Source organism: Apodemus sylvaticus, chromosome 1 (genome assembly GCF_947179515.1).
Source record: "Apodemus sylvaticus chromosome 1, mApoSyl1.1, whole genome shotgun sequence".
In the NCBI taxonomy this organism is placed as follows: Eukaryota; Metazoa; Chordata; class Mammalia; order Rodentia; family Muridae; genus Apodemus; species Apodemus sylvaticus.
The window spans coordinates 45259983-45278419 of NC_067472.1; the positions used below are offsets into that span (position 1 = coordinate 45259983).

At 44.7% G+C, this 18437-nt stretch overlaps 1 protein-coding gene and 1 long non-coding RNA gene across 4 annotated transcripts in view; both read left to right on the plus strand.

The window, feature by feature from the left end:
- The first annotated feature begins 3870 nt into the window (after window positions 1-3870).
- On the plus strand, window positions 3871-4440 carry LOC127677800 (uncharacterized). Its single transcript, XR_007976531.1, has 2 exons — window positions 3871-3924; window positions 4072-4440. It is a non-coding gene; the product is annotated as an uncharacterized LOC127677800 (long non-coding RNA).
- Window positions 4441-8263: 3823 nt separating this feature from the next.
- Window positions 8264-18437, plus strand: part of Gcnt1 (glucosaminyl (N-acetyl) transferase 1) — a 40411-nt gene continuing 30237 nt past the window's right edge. For 2 of the 3 annotated variants that reach the window (XM_052188670.1, XM_052188655.1), the window contains exon 1: window positions 8264-8359. The gene's annotated coding sequence lies outside the window, so the exon portion shown is untranslated. Of the gene's footprint in view, window positions 8360-10214; window positions 10323-18437 lie in introns of all 3 variants that reach the window. The other variant, XM_052188662.1, reaches the window with a different exon arrangement.

Consider the following 18437-nt stretch of genomic DNA (forward strand, 5'->3'; position numbering starts at 1 on the left):
GGAACTAAAATAAGTGGCTAGTAAGGGGGATAATAGCCTAATATAATTTGAATCTGGACCTTCAATGTTCCAATTCTGTAACCCACAAAGTTCTCTTAAGTCAATCGCCTGTAAAATCTTTAACATGGGTGTAGTAGTGCTGGGAGCTTTATCCCTCATAGGTAATGATGTATACCATGATTTCTCTTACTGTTTCCTCCTTTCTGTCCAAGTCCATTCACCACTTAACATCTCAGAAGCTGTAAGAGGACTGCGTGGGCAAGGTAGGATGTCATCTGGAAAAGTTAGGATGTCATAGTCTCCTGAGGGTCCCTTCAGGTATTGTTCCTGTAAATGAGTTGAACCTTCTGTTGAAGGTGGGTCACCGTGTGTCTTAAAAGTATCTATAAATAAAACATGAATAGTAATTTAAGACATCTAAGACCCAGAAGTGGTTGCACACACCTCCAGTCTCAGTACTCAGAAGGCGGAGCCCAGGGACTTGCAGGCCTTAAATCAACTTGAGCTACATAGTGGGCTCAAAGCCAGCCTGGAGTATGGGCAAAGACATGTTCTTTTTTTTTTTTTTTTTTTTTAACAAAACAAAACAAGAAACTTTAGTTTTTGCATGTACAAGGCAAGGAGAAGGTCTAATAAGAAACCCGAACTAATAACCCCTTGATTGTGGATTTCTAGCCTCGAGAATTCTAAGGAAGCTGTGAGCGGCGGTAGTAGCAGGGGCAGGAATCCCAGAGTGGCAGTGGTCTGAGGACAGGAAGGCTTTGAGGCCTACCCTGAAAGTCCCAGACCAGCTTGGGGACCAGCTAGGGAAACTCTGTTTCAGAAGACAGCAGGCTGAGGACCTGTCTCATCGGCAGAACACTCGCTCAGCATGCACAGTTACTGAATTCCATCTTCACGGCAGGAACAACAACAGAAGAAGCTGTGGGAAAATAAATTCCTGCTGCCCAGGCCTGGGAATCTGAGGTGCAACTCAAAGAGCGGAAGAAAGAGGCACAACAAGTAGGAGCATCCTGCAGCAGGCTCAAGAAGCCCAATCAAGCCCGAGAATATACAGCTCATGATTTTGCTTGTTTGTTTTCAGGGCCTTGTTCTTTAGGCTAGGCTACGAAGCCCAGGCTGACCTCGAACTCAAACTGTTCTCTCTCCCTCTTTGGTTTTTCTGAGTCAGGGTTTCTCTGTGTAGCCCTGGCTGTCCTGGAACTCACTCTGTAGACCAGGCTGGCCTCGAACTCAGAAATCTGCCTGCCTCTGCCTCCCAAGTGCTGGGATTAAAGGCGTGCGCCACCACTGCCTGGCTCTCCCTCCCTCTTCTAAAATGCTGGTACCAAAGGCCTGAGCCACCAGGGCATAGCCCATGGTTTCTATGGCTACACATTTCCCCATAGCACACCCTTAAACCTATAAACAGCGAACACATTATTAACGTAACAAAATGATGTATTCTCTCAGTATCACAAAAATTCTTTTATATAAACAGTTACCTTCTGTTATTCTACCTGAAAACACTCTGCGGAGTCATTATTGAGCATCCATTAATTAAACTGATTTTGTATAATGGAAGATGGGCGGTTGTTTTTGTTCTTGTTTCTTCAAAAAAAAAAGATTTACTTAATTTTTTAAAAAATGTATATAATAGTGCTCTGTCTACATTTATACCTGCATACCAGAAGAGGTCATCAGATCCCAGTGTTGCGAGGCACCATATGGTTGCTGGGAATTGAATTCAGGACCTCTGGAAGAGCAGACAGTGCTATTAACAGCTAAGCCATCTCTCCAGCCCTATTGCGTCTTCTTGTAATGGATGCTAGAGAAAGTACTATCACCCTGAGCATCGATCCCAAACTCCCAAGGTTTTTAAGACAACTAGGGACCTTAGATATCATCAAGTTGATGCATTTCAAAATGTCCCTATTATTGAAACAAAGCTCACGGACATAGCTCTTCTAGTGCATTCACCACATTTATGTCTCCACAATATTTTCTACCAGCTTTTCACATCCTTTCCTCTCTGCTGCTGCTGTGGCGTGTGACTAGACACTTGGGCTCTTGCCTTGAATTCAGTGATGGGCTGCAGCCGGACATGTAAAGCAAATCAATCCTTTCTTCCCCTGCGGTGCTTTTCACAGCAACAGAAGTGAAAGAACTCCAAGGCTAGACCTTGTGATGGGGCTGTGGGTAGGAAAGCTTGAGGGTGGGTGCAGAGGCATGGAGGGGGGTGGGAATAAAGGAAGGCAGATCAGAGACTGCGAGGCAGTCAAGACGAGGTAAGGGAGCTGCTTGCTTGTCTAATGGGGTGGGGAGTACTTCGATGGTAAGATCTGGAGTGTTTGGTAAGACTGGGTAGAAAAGAATTTTTAAGAAAAAGTTAAAAACTCTTAATCCAGAAGTGGCACCACACACCTTTAATCCTAGCATTTGGGAGGCAGAAGCAGGGAGATCTCTGAGTTCAAAGGCCAGCCTGGTCTACAAATCAGTATGAGAACAGCTAGGTCTACACAGAGAAGCCCTGTCAGGAACACTCTTAAGAACACTTTCTCCTTTCTTAGTTCTCTGTCTCTTTGATCTCGGAGCCATAAACAAGATGCTAGAAAGGACACGTGCCAGGGAGTGGCTTGAGCAAGAGGTAAGACTGGACAGAGACTGAGAAGAAGCCTTCTTCCCGGAGAGCTGGAAGAGAGGCTTTGCCAGGGACCCTTCCGGCTTTATCCTGCATTTCAGTACTTCCTTAGGCTGAGGGTGGACCATACAGCCAAGGGCTGGGAAGAGAGCTCAGACTAAACTTTGGTCCAGTAATGCACCTTGACTAGTTCGGTGAGTAGGGATATAAGAACGAGCTCATCATTTGTGAGGTAAAAAATGGGAATTTAAGGTCTGTATGAGGCCTCATCTGTAAGCAAAGAGGTTACCTATAGGTCTAACCTAAGTCACTTGAGGACCAGTTAATCTCTGCAGGAGATGAGTCTTTTAAATCTCCAGCACCTTCCAGGAGGGCGATGGATCAGGTTCCACACTGCTCTGGAGGAGAGCCCACTGGGGAAGCGACAGAGCAGTGGCTGTCAGAGAGCACCCAGCCTTGAGTTACTTTATTTTACAGGGGACAATTTTGACCTAAGTCATTCCGTTGTGATCATAAATGCCAAGGTAGAATGACTATGTCTTGTTTATACAAGCGCCCAGCTGCCAGCTGCCAGCATACCAGGAGCCGAAATCAGTTAAATAATTTATCTGTGCTGATAAATAATTACACACGAGAATGTGCTGATTCATATCAGAAGCTTCAGACAGACAAGCTTCTCAATCACACCAGATATGTCCCTCACCCGCGATGGTAAAGGGAGGGCCTTAAGGCTGAGACGGACGTAGCAAGCACACTGACATCATCTGGTCCCTCGTGAGCTTTATCTAGGAAACCCCGCTACAGCAAATGAGTTCTGTTGGACTCTGGTGCACTCTAGCTAGGTAAAGCCTGGTTTCTACATGTGACCTACCCAGGCTGGCACATAAAAGCTTCTGCCCCCAGATCTGCAAGCCCGTGACCTGGTTTGCAAAACTTAAATGATTCTCTGCAGAAAAACATTTCCTTGCAACTCTCCTAGCTCTTTGTCTTTGCCTTCAAGCACAGCCTGTCCGATGGCTTAGCCACACACAACTGTGCGATGCATAATGCGCGAGCTTGTGCAGATAAACTTCAAAACAAAGGTTAGGGTTAAAATGAATGCTCCAGTTAGAATGGCAAAGCTGCTGCGGAGCATTAAGGAAGGTAAATACGAGGGCTTGCAGCTGGCTAGGAGCTAGTCAAACTGACCCGAAAAGAGGAAGGACTGGGCTCTTGGGGGAGGGGCGGGGGCGGAATGACGTTGGTTTGGTCTTGGTGGGTTCCGGCCATCAGGGAGCCCCGCCGCCAATCCCCAGCCTCAAGAAGTAAGTAGTCTGCAAGGCACTGCTACCCTTTCCTCTAATATTTCTCAATACATTTAAACACATTCTTGTATCTGGGGCATATAATTAAAGCAGACTGAATTATGGATAAGGGCAGCTTCTAAGAGGGCCTTTGCTTCTTTCTGGAAGGAAACCACTGCAAGCTGCCCCAAGGGTGGGCAAGAGGAAGAGAAATGGTTGACCAGGAGTCACAAGTCCAGATGCCAGGCAGCGCTATGCTGCTGCACTCTGTCGCATCTGCCAGCCACTCTGGAGGATGCTCTTGCTTTCTCGCCTGCTGAAATAAGCCTCAATGACTGGCTTGCCCTGTTTGCATCCTGCTGTGACTTCTTCTGGATCAGAAGTTAGAGATGGAGTGCAGGAGGAGACACATTTCCCCACCCACGACTTCAGTAATATTAGTAATTAAGTTTGAAATAAAAGAAATTATGATTGCCAATGGCTGTGGATACCAAGTAAAATCAGGAATAAGTAGAGAATTAAAGCCAATGAAATGGACTTAGGGTGTTGAATTTATATCCTTTTAAATAAACTATGACATGGAGAAAAAAAGCAAACACATCTGTGTCTCTGACATGGCTCACTGATGAGTGTATTATATATACTATAGTTCTCTGGTGATATTTATAAAAGGTATTACTGGGGGCTGGGGGATGGTTCATCTGTTAAGAGCACTGACTGACTGCTCACCAAGGTGTTGTGCAATAGTTAGTTTCCTCTGAGACCAAAATATTCCATCCTGAAGGGAAGGTCCTTAAGCAGGAAAGCAAGTGACTCAAATTTTCTGCAGGAAGTCCCTGAAACTGACCAGATTCACTAGGTCTCTCTCCGCCATAGCAAGCAATAAAAGCTGAGTGTTTCTCTCAAAGGAAGCCGAGCTGCCAAGACTCTTGAGACCAGACCAGCTGCCTGGAAGAGGTTTAGACCAATTGAGGTACTTGAAAAGGACACTCTCCATCCCGTTGAGCTGCCTCCAGGCTGTGCAGTGTGCTCCAGGGTCCCAGTTTTTGTAGACTCACCTATACCAGGGTGGGCTTTGGTAATGCAACTATCTTCCAGTCATTTCTACTCCTGTAAGTAACCCCAATAAAACTTATGGTTTATCAAGTTGGACTTTGGTTGCATCCATACTTTGGTCTATAATTGGCTCCCTATCTGGGGTAAGTAGACATGTGTGGCAGCCCTTCCACATCACACCAGAAAACCTTTATTTGATTTCAAGCACCCACTAGGATGCTCACAGCTGTCTCTAACTCCAACCCCTGGGGTCTTATGTCCTCTTCTGGCCTTTATGGACACTGGGCACTCAATAAATACACACACACACACACACACACACACACACATACACACACACACATATACAATCACTTACAAATATATCACTATTAATGTACCAGTATGTACTATAAAGTTGTGCCTATTAGACATCTTCCACACCAATATTAGGACAGCTGGAGTTTGTAACAGTGAGTTAATTTGCGATACTTATTAAAATAGTCTGGAAGATCACCTTTCTACACTGTGTCCTGGGTCTGGACTCAGTAAACCACATTTTCTGGAAGGTTTTTCCAGTAGGGGGCGCTGGAGGAGCTGGAAGACTGGAGGAACAAGGAAGAAAGAACTCCAACATTATTTGCTCTTCCTCAAGGGGTTAGCAGGCTGTGTGTCTTGGTGCCTGCAGCGGCTGGTTTTTTGATCTCTGGGATTTAATCCACGTTCTGTACCCAGCCCCAGGGCTGACCTTCAGAAATAAGGTCCCAGGGTGGAACCAATCCCTCCTCAAGGGTCTGAATCCCAGCAGCACAGGGTTTCCCTCTCTCTAGCTGAGAGGCAGATGCTTCCTGCAGTTAAATCCCTCTGCCTTGGCAAGGTTTCCCTGGTCCTTTTCAACTCTCCATATCTTTCCTTAAAGTCTCTGGAGAAACAACTGCTTTGATGTCTGTTTTCTGACCAGATCCCCATTCACACATTCCAGTACTCCAATCCAGAAACATAGTGTCGTCTGATGTATATATGCTATAGCATCATTTAAAGGCAAATAAATGATTGCATACATGTTATACTGATTTCAATTGGAAAATAAGATTGACCCTTTTTAAATGTTTCTTTATGTTTTATTTTATATGTATGAGTATTTGCCTGTATGTATCTGTATGCATTGTGTGTCTGGTATCCATAGAAGCTAGAAGAGGGTCCTAGATGTCCTGAAACTGGAGTTTTAAGTGATTCTGAGCCGCCATGTGGGTACTAGAAACCAACTCTGAATCCTCTGCAAGAGGAGCAAGGACTCTCCAGCCTTACATATGGCTTATTCTAAAAGCTGTCAATACACTTTAAAGTTAGAAGGTCAGGGCCTGACTCGGTGGTGTAGCACAAGTAATCCAAGCATTTACTTAGCATGCCCAAGTCCTTGGTTTCTATTACAGTACCCAAAAATGAAACTAAACAAACAGAAAACAACACAATGGAAAAGGAAGAGGTGTGTGTGTGTGTGTGTGTGTTTCTTATAGACATTGACGGTTCAAAACACACTTAAACTACATAGGGTAAACTTCTGCAGGGTACATCGGTACAGAGAGGATGGAGGAGACAGCTCATTCTCATGAAAACAAATGACAGGCTGTCAGATGTGAGGATGTCACGTGACATTCCATATGCACTAGGAGGCTTCGCTGTGCATTTACACCTACAATAATATGTTCCCTAGTAAAGGGAAAAGTGGATTAGGGATAGCTGCTTTTTATCTAGTTGGAACAGAATGCAAACTAAGTGCATTTTGTAGGAGATACTTATTATACTTTTGTTTCCATAACAAAATACATTATAAAGCTCACATTAGAAAGGGCTCATGTCCTCTCTCTGTTCTAGACCTAACACACAATCCATTATAAAAGGAACCAGAAAGGTGGCTGATTTTCCAGATGATCCCAGTTCAATTTCTACCACCCACAGGGAGACTTACAGCCATCTGTAACTCTAGTGTGAGAGAACCAACGGCCTCTTCTGACATCAGAGGGCAGTGTATACATACACTTAGAACATCCATATGTGCAAAATAATAATGGAATTAACCTTTTAAAATCGTTATAGCATTACTTTTCTGCATAAAATTAGAGCAAGAGATTGTAAGACTGTCACTAGAGGGAAAATCTCTTAGGGAAAAGGGCAAGGTTCTAGGAAGGAATCATTAACACCCAGGTCATTGTTTCTGCAGGTGGCCAGGGCTGATGTTGCTTTCCCCTGTAAGACTCCAGGGACGGGGGAGGGGCAGGTAACAGGGACAAAGTAAACAAAGCAATCTTCCAAGAGTCAACCCCCAGAATAGAAGAGGAAGGGCCCAAACTTAGCAGAAGGGACACATGGGGGGGGGGGGAGTTGACATGTACTGGAGTATTATTGTCCCACTCAGTAAATACTGCTATCTTCTGTTCAACTGTAACATTGTAACAGGCAGTCCTCAGGGCAACCTCTTCAGATCTACAGCCCCAGAGGGTGAACTGCAGAGTGGTGCTTCCAAGACAGCTCAGCCTTGCTTTCCACACTCCCATGGATGATGACGTCTGTCCTTCAGGGACACTGAGCATGCTCACATGAGACTCACGTGCTTGCAAAGTTTTAGTTTCTGTAATCTGTATATTTGTGTATTATTTACTGTGTAAAGCATAGTGTGTAAAGTGAGTTAGAACTATGAATTAAAATGTGAAAGATGAACAAGCTTTCAAGTGAAATCAAGATTACTTGCCAAGTTGCATCCAAAACACTGATATTGCTTGTGAATATATTGGTTATTCAATAAATTCTGACATTCTGGTGACACAAAATGAGATACAAGGTTTATCTAGAAAATGCTAAGGCATGGGCATCTCTAAAGTTTATGCAGTATAAACAGGTTGGCATTTAAACTTTTTACTTATTTTTAAGATCAGACATGTCAACAAGTTGGACCATTGCCTGCCTCAGAAGAAGACATAAAAGCTCTTTTTTTTGATGTTTTTGTTTTTTGGTTTTGTGTTTTGTTTTGTTTTTCGAGAAAGGGTTTCTCTGTATAGCCTTGGCTGTCCTGGAACTCACTCTGTAGACTTAAAAGTTCTTAAAAGATCCCATTCAAGTACCTTGTCCTTGGTCCAGAGAACCTAGAATTCTTAGGAAGCAAGAGGAAATTTGGATCCTAGCTTTCTTCCGGGACCACTGCAGCGCCCAGAGGGCGCCCTCACCTCGATCCGTGGCCGCAGGTGGGCGAAGTGGGGACCGGGGGCGTGGTCTCAAGGGTGGGCCTGGAGGCGTGGTCTCGAGGGTGGGTCTTAGGGCGTGTCGCTGGCCCGGAGGTCTGGAGCGCAGAAAGCTGAGCGCGCCAGTATCTCCTTGGCGAGCCGATCCAGCAGCTTCTCGTGCGCCCTGCGAGCACAGGCTCCAGGTAACCTAGGCCGGGCAGCGGTTGGGTATCCCGCCAGAGTGGGACAGCACCGAGCCGGATCTAACGGGCGGGACCGGCTGCGCCGAGGAGGGAGTGGAACTGGAGCAGGGAGATAGGGCGCTTGGTCCGGGCGCCCTGGGCTAGGATGGAACTGGAATCCTCTTCCCACTCTCCTTCCGGTTCCTCGGTGGGACGCGGGTACACGTGGCATCTAGAAGTCACTTTCTGACCACTCTTTCCCGAACTGGTACAATGAGTTAGAGCTTAGAAATCGAGGTTGGTTGCAGGCATGGAAAGTAGAGGCGAACGGTTACAGCGGTGTCTTGGGCGCCCAGGACTTAGCCCAGTGTAGAGAAGTTTGTGATTCCCTGTTAGAGCACGGACCGAGAAGCCGGCTCTGGGGCAGAGAATGACCGCCTTAGGGCAATTGCAAACTGGCTAGTCTGGGGTCCAAGCAGTCGCCACTCTTGCCTTGGGGTACAGGTCTGTTACGAAAACAGGTAATTTTTCTTAGACGCGTTACTTTTTTAGTTTTTGCTTTTTCTCGGATTATTAGTTTTTCTTTTCTTTTTTTTCTTTTTTCTCCCCTCTTCCCACTCCCTTCCTCCCTCCCTTCTTCCTTCCTTCCTTCTTTCTTTCCTTCTCTCTTTTGTGTGGCTTCGAACTCAAAGAGATCCTCCTGCTTCTGTCTACCAAGGTTAAAGATGAGCGCCACCACACCTGAAGAGTGAGAAGTCCCTCAGAGCTGCTCCCAGTCTCGGTTCTTTCCGTACAGAATAAAAATTGCGCTTTCCCCTCCCCCGCGCAACTGTGGAGGATCCGAGCTTGGCTCTGCAAAAACTAAGTGTCAGATTGATGTGTACACTTTATCTTTCCTTTTCACTGCAGAAGAGAACTGCTTTGTTACAAATAATAGAGCTAGAGACAACTGGTAGGAGGTGGTGTTCAGAGGGAGCACTGGTGCGTTGACTTGAGACAGGGTGGGTGGGGCTGTGACCTGAATTTGGTGAGTGTGGTGGTGGTGGTGGGGAAGCAATATGGTTTCTTCCTCTGGCCTGCTGCCCCTATTTAGAGCTGTTCTGAAAGGCAGGTTTGTCTTCTGGAAAGGAAGAGGAGGGGTAATTTTTTTTTTTTTTTTTTTTTTAAGATCAGAGTAAATTATCTATTAGTAGACAGGGGCCCCTCTGCAGGAAGATTGGAAGAAGGTTTCAGTTCTGGAAAGATGGAAAACTAAAGGGATCTTCCCTGATTTCCTTCTTTCCTTCCTTCCACCTTCCTCCCCCCCACCCCCACTCCCCCAGGCTTTGAAGGTGGGAAACCTAGCTTTCTTAGAAACGACCAATCAGGAAATTAGTTGGTAGGGAAAAAATTAGTACTGTTGGAAAGTCTTTCCTGAATGTCAGATGCAGTTTTCTGTTAGTTTTCTGGAGACAGGTTCTCATTGTGTAGCTCAGGCTGGCCTCAAAGTCTGGATCGGCCTCCTGCGTGCTGGGATTTCAAGCACATGCAGCGGTCCGGCTCGAATGCTGTTTGCTTTGGAGTGTGCAGTATTTCAGCTGCGCCGAACAGTGCAGCCTTGGATATGGACAGATAAGGATCCCTGAGACTAATTTTAGTATCTATATTAATAAATGAGAAACACTTCTGGGTCAGGATGTCAAATACCCAACGCTGCTGAAAAGGACGGTGTTCGTTTCCAGGTGACTGTTGTCATAAACCAGGGGTGGTATATTCTTGTGGGGGACTAGATTCTTAGCTTTGATGATGGAGGTGTGGTTTGATACTGTCAGGTTTCCTTTTGGAGACAAATGTTACAGGCGTCTATGGCACTGCTGACATTTTTTGACCAAAATAGATTTCATTTTGTGATGGAGTCTGTGCAACCTGCAAATCACTATGAAGCTGAGAATGATTTTGAACTTCTAATCCATCTGCACCCACTTCCCAGGAGCTGGAATTGTAGGTGAGCACCACTAACCCCCTTATATGCTACTGGGGACCAAACCCAGAGCTTTATTCCTGGTAGACAAGTACTGTATACATCAAGCTGTAGCCCCTCACCCTTGGCCAGATTTTTCTTTCTTTCTTCCTTTCTTTCTTTCTTTCTTTCTTTCTTTCTTTCTTTCTTTCTTTCTTTCTTTCTTTCTTTCTCTCTTTCTCTTTCTTTCTTTTCTTTTCTTTTCTTTCTTATTTTGTGACAGGAGATTGCTGCATACTTTATAGGACTTTTACCAGCGTTCCTGCGCCCACTGGGTGCTCCAAGCCCCTCTCCTACTCCAGTGACAATAAATGCACATGGCTCCAGACATTGCCAAGGATTTTCCTTGGATGCAAAATAGGCCTCTGAGGGTGGAAGTTGGTCTACATATGAAATGCTCTAAGTATCAATGAGCTATTGGTTAAGTACTTCCTATCAACAAGTAGAGAAGCTTTCAGTACATTAAAATGCCTTGAAATATAAGTAGTTTATTACTATTATTATTTTTATTATTATTATTACAAAGAGTACAGAGTTACTATTCCCTGTACAGGGCTTCTGTACTCTGCCAAGTTTTACCACCACAGACATTTCAGGTGTTTATGCCGTTGTAAAGCTTGATTAGAGGCTAGCATTAGAAACTCAAAGCTGGAGGAGGAATACTAGGGGACTGAGAGACACCTCAGTGGTTAAAAGGGCAGTTGCTGCTCTTGCAGAGAACCAGAGTTCAGTTTCCAGAACCCATGCTGGACGACTCACAAGTGACTGTAAGTCCAGCTTCAGAGGGCCCTATGCCGTCCTCAGACATCTTTCCTTAGCTGCATGCACACACCCATAGCTATACACACAGACATAAGCACATATGCACTCAAGATCATCTTTTAAAAAGGAATAGTAAACCAATTTTTCTTTTTCTTTTAATATACTCAGTGTTTCTTTCAGCTTCTTGAAGTTAGAGAAGTATCAACTGGCCGTGCATATGGAATAGAGAAAGTTGACAGCCTGACATATCAGCCCCAAAGAAAACAAACCAAGAACACTATATTTCTGATTTCAACCACAAATCAAGTCTCATTCTCTCGGCTATTATACTTCATCCATCACACTACCCTTGGGTGACCTTAGGAGCACTGGGTGGCACTGTTTGCTAACACCCACTCTCCCCTCCTGGGTGGCTGCACATGACTGCACAGGCTGAGCCACATGTCTGGATGAGGAACTGAAGCCTTTGGTGCACACCTTTAACCCTAGCTCTCAAGAGGCTGGGATAGAAGGTTCAAGGTTCCCCTGGGCTACCTAGAGACCCTCCTTCAACAAACAAACCAGATCAGCTGAGACTCAGCAGGAGCAAAGCCATTGTGGTGACTCAGCAGGAATGGATGCCCACGGCTGAGCCTGGCTACCTGACTTCAATCCCGGGGGTCCCAAGTGGTGGAAGAGAATCAACCTTTAGCCAACAGCATTCTGCTGTGCATTTCTGTAGCCTAAGAATCCAAAAGTTAATGAAAAAGAGCACCTTAAAATACAGGCAGTATCCTGTCTCAATAAACCAAAAACCAACCAACCAAACAAACAAACAAACAAAAACCACACAGTAACTGATACAGAAAGGTACTATGACCCCCTTTTAGGCCTTAAATCAATAAGCTCAAGGAGGTGAAAGCGTAGCCCAAGGCTATGAAAGGTGGATTCTCATCCAGGAATCTGTTGGAGTTGGCCCCTTCAGAAATTAAAGTGATTTGTAGAACTCAGGACTAGAAACATAATTTGGGAGACTGTTTTTAAGATGTAAAAAAGTTAGGCTGGTGGCAACAGAGTATTTAAGGGGTCCTTGTGATGGATGCATAGGTTGTGTATCAAGAGAAGTTGGCTCTATTAACGATCTCTGTCTATAGCTAAATGGAGGATGGTGACCCTCAAAAGCAAGTCCTCCAAATGCAATGGTGCTACCACCAAACACTGGAGTCTTGTCTGTTTTTGTTTTTCTCTGTGCCAGATGGGGATCAAACCCAGGGCCGTGCTCCACTTAGGCAGGCGACCCTCCTCTGGACTTTGTCTCCAGTCCCTCATAGCTTTTCTGAGTCATTGATCTGTAATTTTCCATCCAATTAGGAGATTCCTAAGAAATCCTGCCCCCATGACTTGATTTTCTTTTGTTAGGGTAGTAACCTTCAATCCTTGGGGTTCTGGGTACCTTCATTGCTTGTTCAATCAGGAGTTTACTGAAGAACTGTTTACTGAGACAGGTATTGTTGGCTCTGGGCCTCTAGCTGCGACCATGACTGAATGACAGTCCCTGCATTTGTTCACTGAATTCTTGAGTCTGTTGACTAGAGAAAGGCAGACAAGAGCACAGCTGCACAGGCTATGCTAATCTTAAGTGCCAGTGTTTGTTGAAAAGCGCCGGGTGTGTTTTGTTGATCAAGGGCCCCTTGCGTGGTTTAGGAGAGGCCTGGAAGGTCTCTTTCTCTGTAAGTTGTGTTTGATATTTGACATACCCAAAAAGTAAACAGGAAGCAACCAGATAAGTTAGGGGACAGGTTTCTAGAAGAGTGTTGCTCTTCTCAAGAAGGAAACTAGCTGGGATGAAGCCTTTGGATCATTTGGAGGATGTTGGACGTGATGGTAGTGGCGATGCCCACTCATGGCTTCTGGGGTTTTCAGATGCTCATACTGCAGCTACGCAGAGCACTGTTTGAGGAGTGGGTACTACTGGTACTCATGGTGCCCTTGTGGGGCACCAGTGTGAGAAGACTGTTCTTTACCCCAGGAGAGAGCAGCACCAAAGGCTTCAGTTCCTCATCCAGACATGTGGCTCAGCCTGTGCAGTCATGTGCAGCCACCCAGGAGGGGAGAATGGGTGTTAGCAAACAGTGCCACCCAGTGCTCCTAAGGTCACCCAAGGGTAGTGTGATGGATGAAGTATAATAGCCAAGAGAATGAGACTTGGTTTGTGGTTGAAATCAGAAATATAGTGGTGATTAACTAATACTGTTGACAGGTTGGTAGCAAGGTGATTCAGACATTTGTGGTGTGGACATTTGAGTGAGGTGGGATAGGGAAAGCATTTAGGGTGCTGGAAGCATGGGCGTGGGGATGGAGGTAGGTGGAAGGGCAGGATGAGGTTGGCACCAGGTTGGGGAGAGAAGGTAATTCCCCTCTGGAGCTGTTTTACTTGTGAAACAACCAAATGTAGCAGAGAAGATGGCAACTAGAAAGATTTGGGATGGATGTGTCTGCAGACCTGAGTACTAAAGCCTCCACAGAGAGGAAGGGTGTTTTAGACTATTCCCTGTGCTGAGAAGCCAATTACGACCGCTGATCATAAGGAACCAGGTACACATTGAGGGTAGGCAGAAAACCTGGCTGGCATCTGTGGTTTCTGGGGTTTTGTTTGCTTTTGTTTTTGTTTGGTCTGCTCCGTATTGAGCTGAGAGACATTGCATTTGTTTATTTGTTTCTGGAAACCTCTGATAGATAAATGGCTAATAAAGTATGGGGAAATAGAGGGTGGGACCAGATTCCAGAGATAAGGATGTCAGGGCTGGAGTGGTCCTGTGACAGGAGGGGGAGGAGGGATGAAGATGTTTTATATCTGGGACTCAAGTCCTTATCCCACTTTGCTCAAAGAAAGAAGCAAGACCATTAAGTGAGTTTGTTTCTGAAATAGTGTATTTATTTTTTGAACTAGTGTATTTTTTAAAAGCTTCTTCTTTTTAAAAATATTAATTTTGCTGTGCTAGGGATTGGGTTTATGAAAGACAAACACTCTTCTATTGAACTGCAGTCCAGCCTGTTGGAGTATTTTTCTCGTGCCAAGTCATGCCATGACTGAACTCTAGGAAAAACTGTTCAGAATGGTGTTCACTGCTGTTGAGTTAATTCATCCTGGGGAGAGGTGAACAGAACCCTGCTCACCAAGGGTGGGGCCAGTGATAGATTACGGGGTCCCACCTAAGTCTGTCTTGATGAGCCAGTGGGAACAGGGGTGAGGGTAAGGAATGTGGGTGGGCCAGACAGTGGCCTCACTCCTTTCTGGACCTAGGGCGTGGCCTCACTCCTTGGAAACTTTCTGGACAAGTCACAGACTTTTGTTTATACTGTGAACATCTTAGCTTCCCCTGCTATCCTGGTGACCTAGGGTTTTTCCAATGTCATTTTGTAAACAGTGAACCATTTGATGTGTTACTTCATATGCCACCAAAATCTTGTCTATGGTCACTGTAAAGACAAGAAAGTACCAGTCTCCCTCAAGAAGCCCACATCCAATCTGGATATATTGTAGTCTTCCCCCAAGAACCTGTGTATCTGTCAACTCCTGGGCTTAAATTCTAGTAGTGGTCTCTGACAGAACTTCGTGAGCTGCCGTGGCGACTGTGTGGAGCTGAGTGTCTGTCCTGCATTGAGAGCTGCTTCTTACCTTTCTCCCTGTGCTTGGGTGACTAGTGTCAGTTACACCTGACAAGAGTCTTAGCAATTTTGCCAAAGTTGCCAAAGAACAATCTTGAGTGCCATTCCTTAGAGACATTACATTTACGTGTTTTGCTGTTGTTTGTTTTGATTTTTTGAGACAGGGTTTTTCTGTATAGCTCTGGGTACCCTAGAACTCATTCTGTAGACCAGGCTGGCTTTGAACTCAGAACTCAAAATGATTCTGCAGCATCTGATTCCAGAGTGCTGGGATTAAAAGGGTATACCACCACTGCCTGGCCACACTTACATTTTTGAGCTATAGTTTGTTATTGACCTAGTGCTTGGTGATAAGATTTGGCTAAGCTAGCATCTAAGGAGCCCCAGAGATCCACTTGTCTCCTTTCAGTGCTGAGATTACAAATGTGTGTAACTATGTCTAGCTTCCTCCTCTTCCTCTTCCTCCTCTTGTTCTTTTTCTTAACATGGTTTCTAGGGGTGGAACTCAGGTCTTCCTTGTTGAGCAAGTGCTATGCTGACCCTGACAGAAGCACCCCACCTGGATGTCTCAGGCTTATAATCACAGCAGTTAAGCTGGGGTGGGGAGGAATCAGTGGATCTGAGGAGCTAGCTGGCTAGAATCTGCATACATACTTGAGGGTCAGTGAGATATTATGCCTCAAAAAACATAAATGGGGGTGGGGGTTGGAGGGAGGGGGAGTGACTGACTGAAAGATACCTGATATTGACCTGGTTTCTAATTGCTCATGCAGGTCCATGCCTGTGTACCTGCTCACACATGTGAACATGGACACACATAGTGCTCAGACTGTGAAGAGTGATTGGTACAATGGGTTCTCCTGGAATATATAATATATTATATGTAATATATAATATTAAACATAGTAATATATCTAGTATAGTATGTGTAATATATTATATATACTATAATATACTATGCTATAATATTATCTCTCATGTATCTCCTTGTGTTCATAAAGTCAATTATTTGTCAGTTAGAGTGCATTTGTAGGGTGGGGGTATAGCTCAATAGAATACTTGGCATGTGGAAGACCTCAAGTTTGATCCCTAACTCTGACCAAAAGTAAAATAAAAACTTCCCGTGTAAACACTTGGCAAGGCTATAATGACTTAAACATCTGTCTGTGATATCTTACTCTACCAGTCACTACTTTTGTCACATGGTGGTCCCATGCTATTGTTGAGAATCAGCCTGCACTATTATGGTGGTCACATGGTGTCGCTGAGAATCAGCCGGCGCCATGTTGCTTGCTTTGGTAAGCCCATTGGTGAGGGCTCTTGCTCTCTGGGCAGCAGTGTGAGGACAGGTGAAGGTAAACATTGCAAAGCAAGTCTCCTCTTGCCCCTCTCTCTTGTCTCTTGCCCCCTTGCTCCCCCTCTCTCCCCATTCCTTTCCCCCTCTGTTCATGTGGTCATGGCCACCCTCTATTTCTCTACTTTCTCCCTCTTTTTGCCTTTCTCTGCCTCTACTACCCTCTTAATGCCCTTCCCCATGCCCTGAATAAACTCTATTCTATACTAAAAAAAAAAAAAAAAGAAAGACAAGACAAGAAAAGAAAAGAAAAGACAAGACAAGACAAGACAAGACAAGACAAGACAAGACAAGACAAGACAAGACAAGAAAAGAAAAGAAAAGAAAAGAAAAGAAAAGAAAAGAAAAGAAAAGAAAAGAAAAGAAAAGCAGGTCTTGGGTCAATGCTGTTATCAGTGTGGGCTCTGACTAAGTCTTCTGTGAAAGGTCAGCTGTAGGACTCAGCTGGAGCCAGGTAGTCAGGAATTTTCTGGAATCAGTCACTGGACATAGGAATGTGCCCAGGGCACTGTCTCACTTGCCAGGATTGCCTGTTTTGTCATTGTAAGGGGAATGCAGAATTGTCGGTATGTACGTCTAACCTTCAACAGTTGGAGCACTAGATTTCAGCAGTGGGAGTGAAGTCTTAATTACGTTCTCTGGTTAATAGAGCCTTTAGGAAGCCTTCTTGTAGTTACCACGCGGCCTTCCTTATACCTGCATGAGGCTTAGACCCCATATACCACAGATTGTACCTGAAAACCTACCCTTGTATGTTATTCAGCCTGTGTGTGTGTGTGTGTGTGTGTGTGTGTGTCTGTGTCTGTGTGTCTGTCTGTGTGTCTGTCTGTCTCTCTCTGTGTACTTTTGTACTTTTATGCAGTGCTAGGTCCTTTTATACAGGACCTCCCATATGCTTGGCAAATGTTTACTATTGATATAAATCTTATCTTTCTGATAAAATATTTCGGAAGTAAATTGTATAGAATATAATGAACATATAAACTGTAGCCAAGAAATGCAGTTTTAAAAATGCCCCCAAAGCCGGGCGGTGTTGGCGCACACCTGTAATCCCAGCACTCTGGGAGGCAGAGGCAGGCGGATTTCTGAGTTTGAGGCCAGCCTGGTCTACAGAGTGAGTTCCAGGACAGCCAGGGCTACACAGAGAAACCCTGTCTCGGAAAAACCAAATCCAAAAAACAAACAAACAAACAAAAAACAAAATAAAAATGCCCCCCAAAGTGAAAACATGGGCTGGAGACCTCGCTCAGTAGTCGCAAGCACTTGTTTTTGCAAATGACCTGGTTTCAATTCCCAGCATCTACGTGGAGGCTCACCACCTCCTCAGGTGCCACACATGCACGTGGTACACAGACATATATGCAGGCAAAACACTCATCCACATAAAATGATAATAAAAAAAGTAAAACGAACTTACATAATCGTCCTTACATCAAGTGCTTTATTTAGTGTCATAGGTATCTCTAACATTTAGAGGAAGTATGTCCTTAGTGCTAAATCACTCCCATTGTGAAGGGAGCTCTTTTTCGGTAGATATGATTTTGAAACAAACAAGAAATTAGTAGTGGTCTGGAAAGATTTCTCAGTGGTTACTGCTTTTGCAGAGGATGTAGTTCAAGTCCCAGCACCTATGCAAAGCAGCTTATGGTGGATGGTCTGAAACTCTAGTTCCAGGGATCAGATGGCTCTGACCCCTGTGAGTCCCCATGCTCACACACACACACACACACACACACACACACACTCACACGCGCACACGTATTTTAAAAATAGATCCATAAGAAGTTAACCTTGTAAGATTGATAGATTGATCATGGCCATTAATATTTATATCGAAAATGAATTCTATTATTATTACTTTGAAACCTAGTTGATTGATACAGAATTATTTGTTGTCTATAGTAAAGTTATCTGAATTGAAAAGGGCATGCAGGAAGAGAAGCCATGTTTGAATGATACCGACCACAAGGAAATGTCCGATTTCATTCCTCCCTAAGTGCAGAACTGAGTGGTGACCGTGAAGAGGAACGCGGAAGGACACAACCAGGATGCAGTTCCAGGCTGGGTGTGGCCTCTACCTCCCACACCATCCTGACCTTTAGAAAACCGTTTAGAACTGGGTGTGGTTGTTCATGCCTTTAATTCCAACATTTGAAGTCAGAGGCTGAGAGATCTCTGAGTTCAAAGCCAGCCTGATCTCCAAAATCCAACCAGAGCTACATAAGGAGCCCCTCCTTACAAAACAAACAAACAAAAAGTCTTTTAGACCTTCATGGTCTCTTTTCTCATCAATTAAATTGGAGGTTGGATCTTTAAACTAGACCAACTTTTTTCTT